This window comes from Paramisgurnus dabryanus, chromosome 18 (assembly GCF_030506205.2).
Source record: "Paramisgurnus dabryanus chromosome 18, PD_genome_1.1, whole genome shotgun sequence".
In the NCBI taxonomy this organism is placed as follows: Eukaryota; Metazoa; Chordata; class Actinopteri; order Cypriniformes; family Cobitidae; genus Paramisgurnus; species Paramisgurnus dabryanus.
Window position 1 is genome coordinate 2,088,608 of NC_133354.1, and position 16,161 is coordinate 2,104,768.

Genomic DNA, 16,161 nt, shown 5'->3' on the forward strand with positions numbered 1-16,161 from the left:
CTGGGTTTCCTTTATAATCGTCCACAGCATTACAGCAAACTGTAAACTAAGATCACCGTGTACCAGATAAACAGTGTATTGTTGCTTTTAGGCAGGGGTGTCCAAACTCGGTCTTGGAGGGCCGGAGTCCTTCACAATTTAGCTGAAACTTCCCTCCACACACCTGCCTAAAAGTTAAAACCTTGATTAACTGGATCAGATGTGATTGATTGGGGTTGAAGCAAACTTGGCAGAGACACCGGCCCTCCAGGAGCAGGATTGGACATTGATGCTTTTAAGGCAATACTATCTCAGTAAGGTAATATTAACCAAACACTCTTTAATTACAAAACACTGTAAAACCTAAAAGTTAACTCAACTCAAACCGGTTGCCTTAAACCATTTAAGTTTTAAAACACATACATTTAAGTACTGTGAACTTGAGTCATGTGCAATTATGCACTTATATTTAAGTAGTGTGAACTTAAACAAACTGAGTCATATGCAGTTATGCACTTATATTTAAGTTCACAGTACTCAAATGTATGTGTTTTAAAACTCAAATGGTTTATTGCAACCGGTTCCCTTAAATGGTTTGAGTTGAGTTAACTTTTAGGTTTTACAGTGTATCAATTAAAGTATTTGCATATCAGGGTTTCAAATAAGAAGTACAAGTCGCATCCCATTTTAAATCAAATCATGTGGGAATGCAGCTAATTTATAAGTCATCTCTCTGATCATTCTTTCATGATCACATCAATCACTACACTGTCACTGTATCAAGACAAAGGTAATGATGCTTGTTTTATCTAAACTTAAACTAGGATTTAGGGCTTGACAAAAGACACATAGTTTTATAAAAAAAATATTTTGATAGACTTGAAAACATTCTTAAATTAATCTGATTTTTAATATAACTTCATTTCAGAGTTTAATTTTAATTTCTTGTTTTGAGCAGTGTTTTAGAAGTGCAATAACAAATACAATGTTGTATTCAGTATGTTGTTTATGTTATTAAGAGTAGAGTAACTTTATTTTGGGCTAGCGTTGGACTAATACTAATTTATCATTTTGTGCACACAGTAAAAGAATGAACATCTCCAGTGAGATCTCCTCCTTTCATGAATCGAATTCCTCTTATGTCTTTCCCAATGGCACCGCAAAGGAAAAACCTTTTGACATGTTTAAGGTGGTAGATATCATCAGTGTGGTGTTTGGTTTTCCTGCCAACTTCTATGTGATCTGGTTCATCGTAAAAGGAACAGCAAACGGTCTCGTGTCAGAATTCTTCAGTCTCAACGTCACTGTCTGCGAGATACTCTTGTGTATAAAATCACTCTTGGAGATTTTTAATGATTCTTCTATTATCTTGTCTGTTATTATTTTTATACATGGTTTTCCCATTACCGGTCGTCCTCTGTTTCAATGTCTGATCTGTTTCGAGCGTTACCTGGCTGTGGTTTATCCCGTGACCTTTCTGAAGTACAAACCATTCAGAAATAGAGTGATGTGTGCTGTGGTTGTCTGGGTGGCAACTTTTTGCTCCAGCGGCGTTATGATATCAATGTTCCTGTTGTCAATCTCCATCAATGTGTACTTTTGTTTCATATTGGTGCAGATCTTCATCTTCCTCTCTTTTCAGTTGTTTTGTGGTTTGACTGTTCTCAGAGCTCTGAAGCAGTCAGGACCAGGAGAGAGAGCGAGAGAGAAAGAGGAGGAAAACCACATGAAGAGAAAAGCGTTTCATCTCATTCTTTTAACTACTGTGGCCATGCTTGTTGTATACGTTCCCTTTATTATTTTAGCACTGATTTTTGTGAGTCCAGCTGTAAATAATCTAATATTTTCTCTTACTCTAGCTTGTTTTACATTGGGTGGTTTGTGTCAGCCAATTCTCTTTCTCTACCGAGTGGGAAAACTGAACTTCACCAAAAGTCCATGAATCTCATCCAGCTTCAATAATGATAAATTAACAATTAAAGTTATAGGAATAGTCGCTTAACTATTAAATATCAAATCCTTCCTTATATATGATTAAATAATCTGTAGTTCACTCTAAAAAATGCAGCATGAAGTTAAAACAACTTCTACTTTAACCTATTATTTTAAGTTTTGACCTATGCATAGTTGAAATTGTTTAACTTATATTTTTATGCTTCTTTAACTTAAAAAATTATGTTGATGGGTTTAATCACACATACTTATCAAATAAATGCCTTGTAAAGTGCTGTAAGGTGCTTTGGTCAATGTCTGTCATATTTGTAAATGTTATGATTTATAAAATTATGTAATAAGTGATGCAACAGATTATAAGCAAAGTTCATGCTTGCTACAAATAAAAACTGTATTGCAACATAACTTCACTCTCACTCTGTTTTTTTTTTTCAGTTTTAAGAAAAATTCAAGCTAAAATTAGCCACTAAGTTAACTAAATAACTGTACTTTTACAAAGATTTGAATATACTCTTAAAACGGATATGTTAAAAACAACACATTAGTGCATTGTCCCAGAATCCACCAATCTCTGTGTTATTATTGAAACAATAATTGTTGTGTTACTTTTAACACAACTTGTGTTTTATTTTAACACAAAATGCCCTCCGGCGGGCGGTTTCCCGGGCAGGGATTGTCCTAGACTAAAATAAATGTAAGAGCTGTCCAAACTGAAAACAACTTGCACTGACATATCTTAAAATACATTTATGCTGGACCAGTATTCATGAAGCCTGTGGAGATGCATCCTGTATTGATGTTGTTTTGAGCAAATTTGCCTGTCTATGTAATCGAGACAAGGTCATATCTCAATTCACTTTATTTGCATGTACAAAACTCACAAAGATTAGTTATTATAACATATAAATGATGTAAGCTCTCCACGATTGTGTATAAATTGTTCCATTCAAATAATTTCATCAGATATATAGCAATAAAGACGTTTTTTAACATAACCAAGTGTTAAATGATATTTTAAGTGGGAGAACGCAAACGCCTGTTTGGTGATTGATTCTAGTGCCTCGGGCAAGATATGACATGAAAAATGAAATGAAAATGATTTATGCAAAATGAAAGACACACAGACAAATATAGCCTACAACTTTTACTTACAACCGTGCATATTTTAGAGTGTGATAATAAATGCGGTAAAAATAAAAATAAATAAATGCATATATGGCTAATAGATGTTTTTTAACGTGATCTGTCAGGGGAAAAACATAAACTCCCTTTGTGACAAACTTTGCTTAAAGCAGGGCTCCAGACTGCCACCAAATGGTGGCATTTTGCCACCAAAATTTGAAAGTGTGCCACTGAATTTTACATCCAGTCGCACATGTGCCACCAGTACATTTGACGTTTTTTTGTGATGTGACACTGAATTTGAAACAGCACATTTTACTTTCTGCATCTATCATGAAAGTATTTATAAGTAATACAGTGGAAATTAGTAGAAATGTGAATATTTGGTCAGCATGTTGATTTATGGTGTGTGCCTCTACATTTTCTGGTTGCGCCCCTTAAATTTTCAGTTGGGGGCCACTGTGCTCCTAGTAAAAAAAGTTAGTCTGGAGCCCTGTTAAAGGGTGTTATTACAGTAAACTGTTATAGCTCTGTGATGTTATTAAAAAAAAAAGTTTTGGATGAAAGTATTTGGCATTTAATAAAATAAAAACATGTAAAGGAAACTTTTGCAAAACATCTTTCTGGCTACGATTTCCTCTCACTACCGCCACCTTCTGTTTGCCAATGAGAAAGTCAGCTCATGAATCAAGGTCATGAATGAATAAACATTATAACACAATATGCAAGATTTAATAGTAGGCTACGTTTGCTTCTATCATCTAACCTAGATAGATACACTTTTTAACTTGCACTGAAAACTATAAGTAGGCTACATTAAGTATTTTATTATATATAATATAATATGACATTAGCCACATTATATAAGTAGGCTATGTTGACATTACAATTGCCCTTAACATGAATTTGTTGTTGGTTGTTTGTTTGTTTGTTTTAAACTGTAGGTATTGACAAACATAACAAACAGAATCAATAATAAACAGATATTAAAGGTATAGCGGAAGATTTTCTTTTTCCGTGTGGATCATCTAGATTATTGGTCTTCCCAGATGTCAATCATTCTGATTATATGTTGACGTACGAGCATCGTACGTGCTCGTCCCATTCAATGAAGCTTGCGTTCTCACTGTGTTTTTTTTTTCAAAATGTCTGAGGGTCGCAAAAGAAAAAGTGTCTACGAATGAAGAGAAAGGACTATGTAGAAAGAAACAAGACCAGAGTGTTTATGGGAGACTATTTCACATGATGGCATGAGCTAATAGGACAGGTTGGGCTTTCCACGCGAAGTTTCTACTCGACAGGTAAAGTTTGGCATGCTATTTGGAGAAATCCATTAAAATCACTGCTAGTAAAAGTTGATGTAAGCTATGATTAGCGATGCTAGCCCTGGCACAAGTCACGAACCGCACACACACGGTAAACATGCCGACAGCAACTTGTAAACAGAGTGAAGAGAAGAACTACGCTTCTGCATGCTCTCTCTCTCTGTCTCGTGCACGCGTTTAATAGGCGTTCCCTCTCGGGAGGAGGTAGAGTGTTGCGCACGTGCATTTTTTTAAAAAAAAGTGGAGGGGCGGTTCTTTTAAATAATTCGGGAAAATCTTCCGCTATACCTTTAACTACTATGTATGTAACGTTATATGTTGCTTACCACTGCAGTTTAGCGAGCGTTTCATGATTTTAAAAAAGTAATTAAAACTGTAAAACTAAACAGAAAAACTAACTTATAATAGAAAGTACCTGGTACTCAAAATGTGCCAAAAAGTTTACCTCACTATTATTTTTGAGTTCATTCAACATCTATCATAGATTTAAGTTAACAGTAAATATTTTTTTGAGTTTTTACAACTACACCAAAGGTAAAGAGTTTAGGGAACTTGAAAAGTAGATTCAACCATAATTAAATATTTTAAGTCAAAAGCCCTCTAGTGGCGGTTTTTACCAAAAAGTGACTTCATCATTGAAAGGGCACGTCTCAGACGTGTTTTAAACGGATGAATTTGCTCTTGGATGCAAATAATTACAAACTTTTGGTGGTTGTGATGAGTTCAATTTGCCAGGTAAGCTAAAAAAGAGTCTGTCACTGCAAATTTACTTCATTTTAAAGTTAAATCAACACCATTGGTTGAGGAGGTTCAGTTCCCAGCATGCTTTGCATGAGCCCGCAAAACGAGAGCATTTTTTTGAAATTAAGTGATATTTTATGTGGTTTTTAGTAAACAAAAAGACTCAGTAGTGTTAAACATTTATTTATCTTGGAGATTTAGAAAAGTTTTTTATTTTAGTTTAGTTAGATATTTTAGTTTTGTGCTTACCATTGTTCAGAAGTGTAGTGCCTGTGCTTAGGTTTTAGGTCAATACTGTGTTGCTTTATCATATAAACAACACCTATGTGAAAGTCAGCACTAAGATCAGTCTCAACACACTTTCACTGGTATCAAATTTTCATGAGTCACATGGTATGTTTCTGTGATTTGTGAACAAAATTAAATGGTAGTTAGTTTACTTGAATATTTTGAGTACTCTGAACTTGTCAGGTTTTACAGTGTTCTGTTAAGTTGTAAAATGTAGATATTTGAGTAGAGGAAACTTAAGAAAAACAAGGCAATCAGTTGCCAAAAAATATTTAAGTAAAACTACTACTTCAATTTAAGTTACATAAATTATATAATTTAATTTATATAAGACTTTATCTAAGTTTAGCTAAATAATTTTTTTTATTTGAATTGAAGTTCTCAGTACTCAAAACTTTTAAATTGGCAAAATTAGAAAAATAGCGGCAATCAGTTGCCTCATTTTTTTTGAGTTAGTAGAACTTATACGGGTTTACAATTCGATTAAACGCTTTTTATCACTTTCTGAAATCACTAGTTTTAGTCTAAGTATTTATTTAGTGAACAAATCGATAAACGAATGTTAGTCAGGTAGGCTATGCGTGATGGATGACGACCGTTAACTTTTAAATAGCGAGTGCCCAGCTTTTTGTGGAGGCGCACACCAGACACACGCAGTGAAAGAATCCGGTGCCACGGATTTATAAATGATCTGTGCGTTTTACTCTTCGTTTAACTCTAACTTGATAGTTAAGCTATTAATGTTGGGTTTATATAGGCCTATCATTATAAGACATAAATGAATTTAAACTTACATTTATTTATGTTGTAGCCTATGTATGTAAGTCATTGATGTCTGACAATTATGAGAAAAAAAACTATTGCAGAACGTGACACCCTTCAGGTTTTAATATGTCCACAAAATCCTATTATTACAGGGCAGCCTAATAATAGCTACACATTTATCAAGGATTCAGTCATCTTATAGCAGTGAGAGTTTTGTTTAGGGCATGATAGATTGCTCTGTTGTCATTTATTATTTATTTAGCACTTTCATTTCTTATGTAAGCCTACTTTTATTTACATACGGGTGTTTTAATCTGGCAGCAGGTGAGTTATTGCTTTCTATTTGCATGTCATATATTTTCTATGACACTTAAGTTCATGCCATTATATTAATACGAGACCTGCAGTGCTTCTTGGAATACGGGAATATCACATCTCAGGTTATTCTTTTATCATTGACTTTAGACATATGATTGACCAATACTAATGACTAATTTCACAATTTTTAGCGGTTAATATATATTTATGAACATAATTTGCACATAATTTGTCACCTGGAAGAATTTGAGTACATGTTAATATTGTTATATTGTAAGATAAACATATTGTGTTTTGTTTCTGTTTTAAAAATATTTATTTTGAAAACAGGTTCTAAAGAAAGGAAAACTGCTTTTCCATGGATTTTCTTCTGAGCAACGTCACAACAAATGGCACGGCATCATTCTTCCAATTACCCATTGTTGGATGGTACCTCACCGTCCTTCTTGGACTTCCCACAAACTCATATGTAATTTGGCTTATTGTCTCAGGAACCGGAAATGGAGTTGCATCAGAGTTCTTCAGTCTCAATCTGTCCGTCTCTGAGATTTTTCTCTGTTTACAGTCTCTTTTGTATATTCTGAATAGTACAGCACTGTTAGTGACATTTCTAACTGGACTTGCTATGACGGGTCGTCCCATGTTTCAGTGTCTGATCTGTGTTGAACGTTACCTGGCTGTGGTTCATCCTGTAACCTTTCTGAAGTACAAACCCCTCAGATATAAAGTCATCTGTTGTGTAGTTACCTGGATAATTATTCTTGTTACATGCGTGTCTGCATGTTTCAGTGAAACTTTATCTTTGTACTATTCGCTCATGTGCTTCTGCTTCTGTCAGACTTTGCTCATTTTCTCCATTCAGTTGTTTTGTTGTGTGGCTGTTCTCAGAGCTCTGAAGCAGTCAGGACCAGGAGAGAGAGGAAGAGAGAGAGAGGAGGAAAACCACATGAAGAGAAGAGCGTTTAATATCATTCTTATAATTACAATAGCAATAGTATTTACATATTTTGTCTTTATGTTAGAAGTAATTAACTTTCTTTTGACATATACGTTTAATAACAGACTCTGGAGCGTCGGTCATGTTTGTTTCGTGCTGGGTGGTTTGGCCCAGCCCTTCCTCCATCTCCACAGGACTGGTAACCTACCGTTTTGTAAAGGCCCATAAAGTTCATCCTTAGCTTAACATATATACATGTTAGGCTAGTGACTGTTTAATAAGAGAAATACACATTGCTTTGCTTCTTGCATATCAAAATTCAGAATAGAGGAATTTATTTATAATATATATGAATATAACGTATCTTTTGTGGTTTTGCATATTTAGTAAACATTAAAGCTGTATTGCATATTTCTGTGCTTCTTGTGTCTAGTGTTTTGAAATTTAAGAAACAAAGTGAACGTAAACAAAGCTACATTGAGAATTACTAAAAAGTGTAACACAATGAAACAAAGATTTTAATTAATCTAAACATTAATTGTGCAAAAAAAAATTGGAGCTAAATTTCACAATGTTATAGAAATATTTTTTCTTTGTTAAATATGATTTCTTATTCATTTTGTTAATGTGTTAACTTTAAACATTATATGAAGCATAACTGCATTACAAATTTTCTAAAATTGGTGAAAATGTATGTTTGTTTAAATAAATGTGCCATCTCCTCACAATTCAATCTTATTATTGGAAGAACATGAAGCTGAACTAATTTGTTTGACATTTTTAAACATCAGGGCCTCATTTATAAAGCCTACAGATCTGATGATAAAGTGTTCATATGTAAAAAGTCCACATTTATAAAAACTTTGGAAAAGTGCTTACCGCCACGTCCAGGTCCAAGCAGATGTACGCACTTTTGCTTGTCCGATTGCTGCACGTTTTTTGGATATAGTATAAGTCTTTATTATGTTTGTAAAGGAATTAAACATTCTGCTTTCGTTCGTTTTATGAATCACGTACGCACTTTTGAAAAATTATCGTGAGGCCAGTTTCTACGGAGCATTTTATAAATGAGGCCCCTGAAATATTGTTTTTTATTCTGTCAACATTTGCAAAAACATATCGGCTCATAAACTTTGCATACTTTCAAAAGATAATCTGTCTGCTATTGTACATTCTGGAGCAAAATCCATACTCTTTACATTATAGAAGACAAACTTCATGTCGCAGGAAGAAAGCAGGAATATTTTACAGTCACTATTCAGGTAAGCATTTTCTTAATCAAAACACAACATTTCCTTCACTCTTAAAAGTAAAGGTGCTTCAGGAAACCATAGAAGAATCATATTTGGTTAAACGATTCCTTTAACATCCGAATAACCTTTCTTTATTTTTAAGAGAGTACATTAAATTAAAATTTAAAATGGTAAATGGGACCCTGGACCACAAAACCAGTCATAAGTAGCACAGGTATATTTGTAGCAAAAATACATTGTGTCAAAATGATCGATTTTTCTTTTATGCCAAAAATCATTAGGCTATTAAGTAAAGATCATGTTTCAAGAAGATATTTTGTATAAAAACTTTTTTGTGAGTAGATTCAGTTGCTAAGGTCTTCATTTGGACAATGTTAATGGCAATTTCTTAATATATTAAATATAAATGTTATATATTTACATTATATACATTTTTAAATTTTTTGTCTGAGAAAAAAAAACAAATATATATATATATATATATATAGTCTCAGATAAATATTAACAAACCATACATCAATGGAAAGCGCATTTATTCAAATTTTTGTGTTACCAATTTTTTATTTTTTTTATTTCATGTTTTATTAATTGTTTAATCCTGATGACATTCAGTATTTCATTGTTATTATGATTGTTTAAAAGTACAGATACCTATACTGTATATGTAAAACTGTGAAGCCACCAAAACTGCCAAGTGCCATTAGTACAAACCATTCAGGTGAATATTTATTTTAAAAATGTATAAACAGGACTTGAAGTAGTTAAAATGTACTACTGCATGGATTAAAACACTTTTTTGTGCAAATAAAATTCAAATGCAGTGTTTCAATTGGATTTTTAAATATTTCAGTGCATCTGACTGACTAAATATTATCTACATTGAAACATTTAAATGTTTAAAAAATCCTTTATTTATTTGTCTGTTTGTTTAGGTAAAAGCAACCCCCGTGACACAATGAACATCTCAAATGAAACCAACTTTCTGACAGACAATTCATGGAACATGACCAGTGTGTCCGTATTTAAATTGGTACCTTTTGATGTTGCAATATTTGTAATTCATTTCCTGTTTGGTATTCCTACAAACATCTATATTCTTTGGCTTATTGCCACAGGAGGAGGAATCGCAAATGATTTTTTTACCTTGAACACCTCTGTTTGTGAAATCATGTTCTGTCTGCGCTCTGTGTTCAATGTTATCGTAGATACATTTCCAAGACTCTCTAATATTGGGATGTTTTTTACTGGATTTGTCATCACCGGTCGTCCTCTGTTTCAATGTCTGATCTGTGTCGAGCGTTACCTGGCTGTGGTTCATCCTGTGACCTTTCTGAAGTTCAAACCTTTAAGATACAGAGTTGCAGTTTGTATTTTTACCTGGATAGCGATTTTGGTCTCTTGTGTAATTTGTCTGCAGTTTGCGAGTCCTGGTCTACAGTATGCTTATATAGTTGTGTACACATCACAATTCCTCATCTTTCTCTCCATTCAGTTGTATTGTTGTGTGGCTGTTCTCAGAGCTCTGAAGCAGTCTGGACCAGGAATGAGAGCGAGAGAGAGAGAGGAGGAAAACCACTTGAAGAGAAGAGCGTTTATGATCATACTCATAACTACTGTGACGTTAATAATATCTTATATTCCAGGTTCTATTACAGCCTTTCTGCAGATTCTGTTAATATTGACTCCACCAGCTGTGAGTTCATTGAACCGAACATGTCTTTTAATGGGATCTTTTGTGCAACCTCTTCTTTATATCCACAGGGTTGCAAAGCTACCCTTTTGTAAGAATCATTAGTTTGAGTTTGATACATTTTATGTATACGAAGCATTTTAAATTTTATTTTCAATCTTGACCTAATGAGTTGCTGTAACTTAAAAAATAAAACTGAAATAAGTTTGAATGTAAAGTGAACATGTTTTTGTAAGGTTGGGTCGGTTCAGAGGTCCGCCTGACCTTAAATCGCTGCATGTGAACATGCTTACGGCAGTAGTTTCTAGTCATTTAAAAACCGTAAAGATTCGTTTTTATTGGATGAACTGTCGTATGCATTAAAATGGGGCACTATCCAATGCCATTATGAAGCTGAAAAGAGTCATGATATTATTTAATATAACTCTTGACTATGTTTGGCAGAAACTAAATCTTTAACAACACTGATTCAGATTTTTTAAGTTTGGGCAAACTTTTCTCCTTCCGTTTCTCATGAAACTTGCAACTTATTTAGACAAAACACTGATTAATTGACTAAATTGAACAATATCTTTATTTTCCTAATGTAAAAAGTATATATTCACAGTGGGGTCCAATATGTTGAGACTGGTAGTGTACAGAAGAAGCCATTATTTACAGTACATTGGATTATGCTTTTACATCATATATTTTATGTTCATTTTGTAATATTATTTACAATTGCTATAAGTATGATTTGGGTAAACATTAACTTTTTTCTGTAATGTATATTTAAATTAAAAAAAAATTTATTTGTTGATTGCTTTTTTGTTTGTTTGTTTGTTGACAAGGTCTTATTTTAAATCTATAGTAAACATCGCTGTTAACACCAACATGTTGAATTGACTTAATTGAAGAGCCTTTTTGGTTATTTGAATACTGGAGTGCAAAACTGGAGTGTAATTATTATTTTACTATTGACTGCTAATAAAACAATATACAATGTTTGGTTTCAGTTGCATCATTTTTAATGATCAGCAAAACACACAAATTAGAACAGCAGGTATAGGCCAATTACATTGCAAAATAAACACACTACCTGCGCACAAACACATGCATTAATATCAAAATTTATGACAAGACTATTTATGACAAGACAGTTTACACTCACCTAAAGGATTATTAGGAACACCATACTAATACTGTGTTTTATCCCCTTTCGCCTTCAGAACTGCCTTAATTCTACATGGCATTGATTCAACAAGGTGCTGAAAGCATTCTTTAGAAATGTTGGCCCTTATTGATAGGATAGCATCTTGCAGTTGATGGAGATTTGTGGATGCACATCCAGGGCATGAAGCTCCCGTTCCACCACATCCCAAAGATGCTCTATTGGGTTGAGATCTGGTGACTTTGGGGGCCATTTTAGTACGGTGAACTCATTGTCATGTTCAAGAAACCAATTTGAAATGATTTGAGCTTTGTGACATGGTGCTTTATCCTGCTGGAAGTAGCCATCAGAGGATGGGTACATGGTGGCCATAAAGGGATGGATATGGTCAGAAACAATGCTCAGGTAGGCCGTGACATTTAAATGATGCCCTATTGGCACTAAGGGGCCTAGAGTGTGCTAAGAAAACATCCCTCACACCATTACACCATTGCATTAATGAGAAATTGAACAGGTGTTCCTAATAATCCTTTAGGTTAGTGTATATAACTGGAAATTAATTGGATGTTGGGTGCTTTAGATGACACAACATGTGGTCTGCATGCTGGTTTACAAAAAAAAACTATTCAGAAGATCAGTCAAACATAATTTAGTAAAATATTTAGCCCACATGAATAAAATAGTAGAATACTACAGACATGTAGTTTACATGAATGTCAGTATTTTACCACCTCACCATGCATTAACATTGCATGGTATTTATAATACAATAGAATAGTTCATGTTTTAGTTTATAGTATATAAAATGAAATATAGTGAGTTGTGTAAAAGTGGAGTAAATAATTTAGTATAACATTTACTATAAGGTTGAAAACCATTATACCATATTATGTACAGTTGATTTGAAGTGGAGTTAATACTTTAAAATACTTTAACATTTACTATGGTAAAAAACACCACATTATGTACAGTAGGAGTTTTACTACAGTTTATTATAGTAAAGTATACTACAGTATTTTTCATGATTATTAGAGTACAAGTACATTTATCGGTACTTTGATTGTTTTTCTTAATTAGCAAAAAGTTATTTTACAACATACCTAGCACAATATTATACCTTTACTCCAATAAATTTGATTTAATCCTTATATATATATATATATATATATATATATATATACAAATTCTATAACTTGTTTTACTCAAGTAAAAGTACGTCAAAGTTTACCTCGAGATTTTTTTATGTACTTATTATTAAAGGTATGAAAAGCAACTTGTATGGTTGTATTTTGACCGCCATCATACTTTTTTAATGTTAAAGGTTATTTGTTTCATCACAGCAAAATTATTTTATAAAGGATATCTCAATACAGAAATTATTTTTATATACAGTATTTCTGAAGACAAAAAAAAACACTGAAGCACCATATCAGCATTCCCTGATGATTTGCATGCATGTAAATTTCTTTTTTCAAATTTAGCATTTTCCATAACATAATTTATCATATTGAATATTTGCATATATGATGATGTTTTATATAACAAACCATGCTCATTTTGTGACATAAATAGTAGACTACATGTACAACAAGTCAGTTTAGAGATTTATCTTCATCCAGAGACTGCATGGGTATCTGTTCAGGTGATTTGTCTGATTTTATTTTTTTACACTTAAACAATATATTAAAATGTATCTGTGGTTATCAGGCATACACATGGATTATAAACACAGATTTGATTGATTATGTAAAGTATTTGAGCTGTATTTAAAAGCTTGAATTTATTTTCCAAATTTGAAAAGATTTCAAAATTTACATTGTATCTTGTGGCTGCAAAAACAGGTTTTGTAAACTTTAGTTAATTGAATTCAGTTTTATACTGAAAAAGTGAAACTTAAACAAATTACTTGGTAACACTTAATAAAATAAAGTTTTGTCAACTTAGAAAAAAGTAAGAAAAAAATCTAAATAATACTTTAATTGGTAACACCTTATCAATTGTAAATTTTTTCAACTTTAATTGGTAACACCTACAAATTTTTTTTTTTTTTCACATTCTTTGGTAAAAAAGTATGTTTTTTAAGTTAATCCAGCCCAGCTACCTCCAATGGACGTATAACAAAAAATGGCATAATATTAAATTTCACAATTTTATTAAACTACTAGAAATGTTGTATTGTGTCATTTTCAACCATTTAGTAATACCTTGCTTTATTTACTCACACATGGAATGAATTGAGAAACATGTTGACTGACTATAATTTGAATATAAAAAATCTTCTTAGTTGGCTTTCTGGGTTGGTTTATGGATTAAAATCATCATGTCTGCATGCATTGTCTACTACTACTACTATAAGCATAAAATTGTTGCATAAAATATTCCTATTTTAGTTGTAATTTCTATTATTTATATTTTTGACAGAGCTTTCGAGATGAACGATTCAACTAGAAATTCCACTTCCAACATCACAACTCATGGATTAACTGTAATGGACGGTGTCCGGATTGGTGTGCTATGCTTAAATCTCCTGTGTGGTGTCCCTACATACTCTTGTGTTTTATGGCTTATTGTCAGAGGACGAAATGGGGTTTTATCAAAGATCTTTAACTTCAATCTCAACATATGTGAGATCTCTTTCTCTCTGACATCTTTGGGTTTTTTACTATCGGCATGGTGTCCGGGTTTCACGACGGTTCAGAGACTTTCACTCGGACTAGCAATAACAGTTCGTCCTCTGTTTCAGTGTCTGATCTGTGTCGAGCGTTACCTGGCTGTGGTTCATCCTGTAACCTTTCTGAAGTACAAAACATCTAGATATAAAATTGTTTGTTCTGTTGTTGTTTGGCTGATAGGTCTTGGCTCCTCTTTGTTTTGTCTGTTTATCTTTGCCTTAAATTATACTTATGCATTTACCTGGTTTGTGCTTGCACAGTTCCTCATCTTCCTCTTTATTCAGATGTTTTGTTGTTTGGCTGTTCTCAGAGCTCTGAAGCAGTCAGGACCAGGAGAGAGAGGGAGAGAGAAAGAGGAGGAAAACAACATGAAGAGAAGAGCGTTTTTTCTTATATTCATAACTACTGTCAGCATGATATTGATATACACCCCTTTTATCATCTCGGGATTCCTTAGCATTCTGACACAACAAAATTTTGTCTCAATGTTGCCTATTTGTTTCACTTGTTTTATTTTGGGCGGTTTTGTACTGCCTGTTCTCTATCTATACAGAGCTGCAAAAAGCTTTGTCTGTCATTGTTTATAAGCAGACTGCTTTGAAAGTGTCCTGTGAGCCATCTATAATACAAATAACAACAACAAAAATTAATTCACTTCGCTGTTTGCTTTTGATAAACATAAGTTTAGCATTTTGGTAAACTTAAACTCGAAAAGAGATGCTTGACTATCTTTCCACTGCTTTAATTCATAAAAATGCTGTAACGTTGCATGCACATTTAATCAAATTAATTATGCAAGTCAAATTAATTAATTATTAAAATAAGTTTTTGACTACACTGTAAAAAAATTTTTATTTTAAATGTTTAATCAATTCAGATTTACTATTATTTATCTTGACTAGTCAACTTCATTTATTAAGTTATATAATATAAACTTATGACCATTTTGCAAGATGTAAACAGCACTTCCTTTTGTTTTTAAGTTTTTTTAGTTCATTATTTAACATTTTGATTCAGTTCTACATTTTATGTTGGTTTTATTTTGTAATATTAATTAATATTTTGTTCAGTGTTAAAACAATGAAACAGGAAGTGCTTCTGGACCAGTGTTGTTTACATCTTGCAAAATATTGATATGACATTTTTTACCGTGATGTAAAACCTTGCTAAAGTGTTTTTTTTTGTGCTGGGCAAAGATTAATTGCCAGATATTTATATTCTATATGACATATAAATAAATCAAAATTATATATAAATGAATATAATGAATGAATAATTACACACAGTAGACACACATATCAACCTGATCTCACAAAGTTCCGTGGGATAGTTTTCCTATTTTCAAACCATTTCCGCTTCGGTTTAGGGTTAGATTTGGTGTTTGCGTTAGTATGTCACTTTAACTATTGGTTTATACAATTTTTTCTGATTTATTCTTTTATATTTTCTAAACTTTAAACAATTGTCGCCTGGCGTTGCGGTTAGAGTTGGGTTTGGGTAGGGATGTCATTTTATGTAAATCTAACCCTAAACCGAAGCGAAAACGGTAAGAAAATAGGACAAAACAGTTGAGTAACCAATCCGTGAGAATGCCACGGAAAAAGACAGTCCGTAGCAGGGCCACGGAAAAATGCGGAGATCCGTGAGAATGCTACTAAAAAAATTGGCAAAAAATTCCGTGACTATCCCACCATGAGATGCTCCTATTTTCAGAATTTTATTTGAGACTTGATTTTGAGCCTGGTTTTCACAAACAGCAATACAAGATTTGTCATCTAATATCATATATAAGAAAAAAGTATAAATACTTATATAAAAAAGTATAAAAGTTTAACTTTACTTCCAAGTACGTGCATTCACTGCTATGATCTGTAAACGTGTTTTTGAACAACCTGCTCTGTCATTCATAATATTTGCATAATTGCTTTGCTGCATATATTGGCCTAAAATATTCTTGAGCACAGGCAG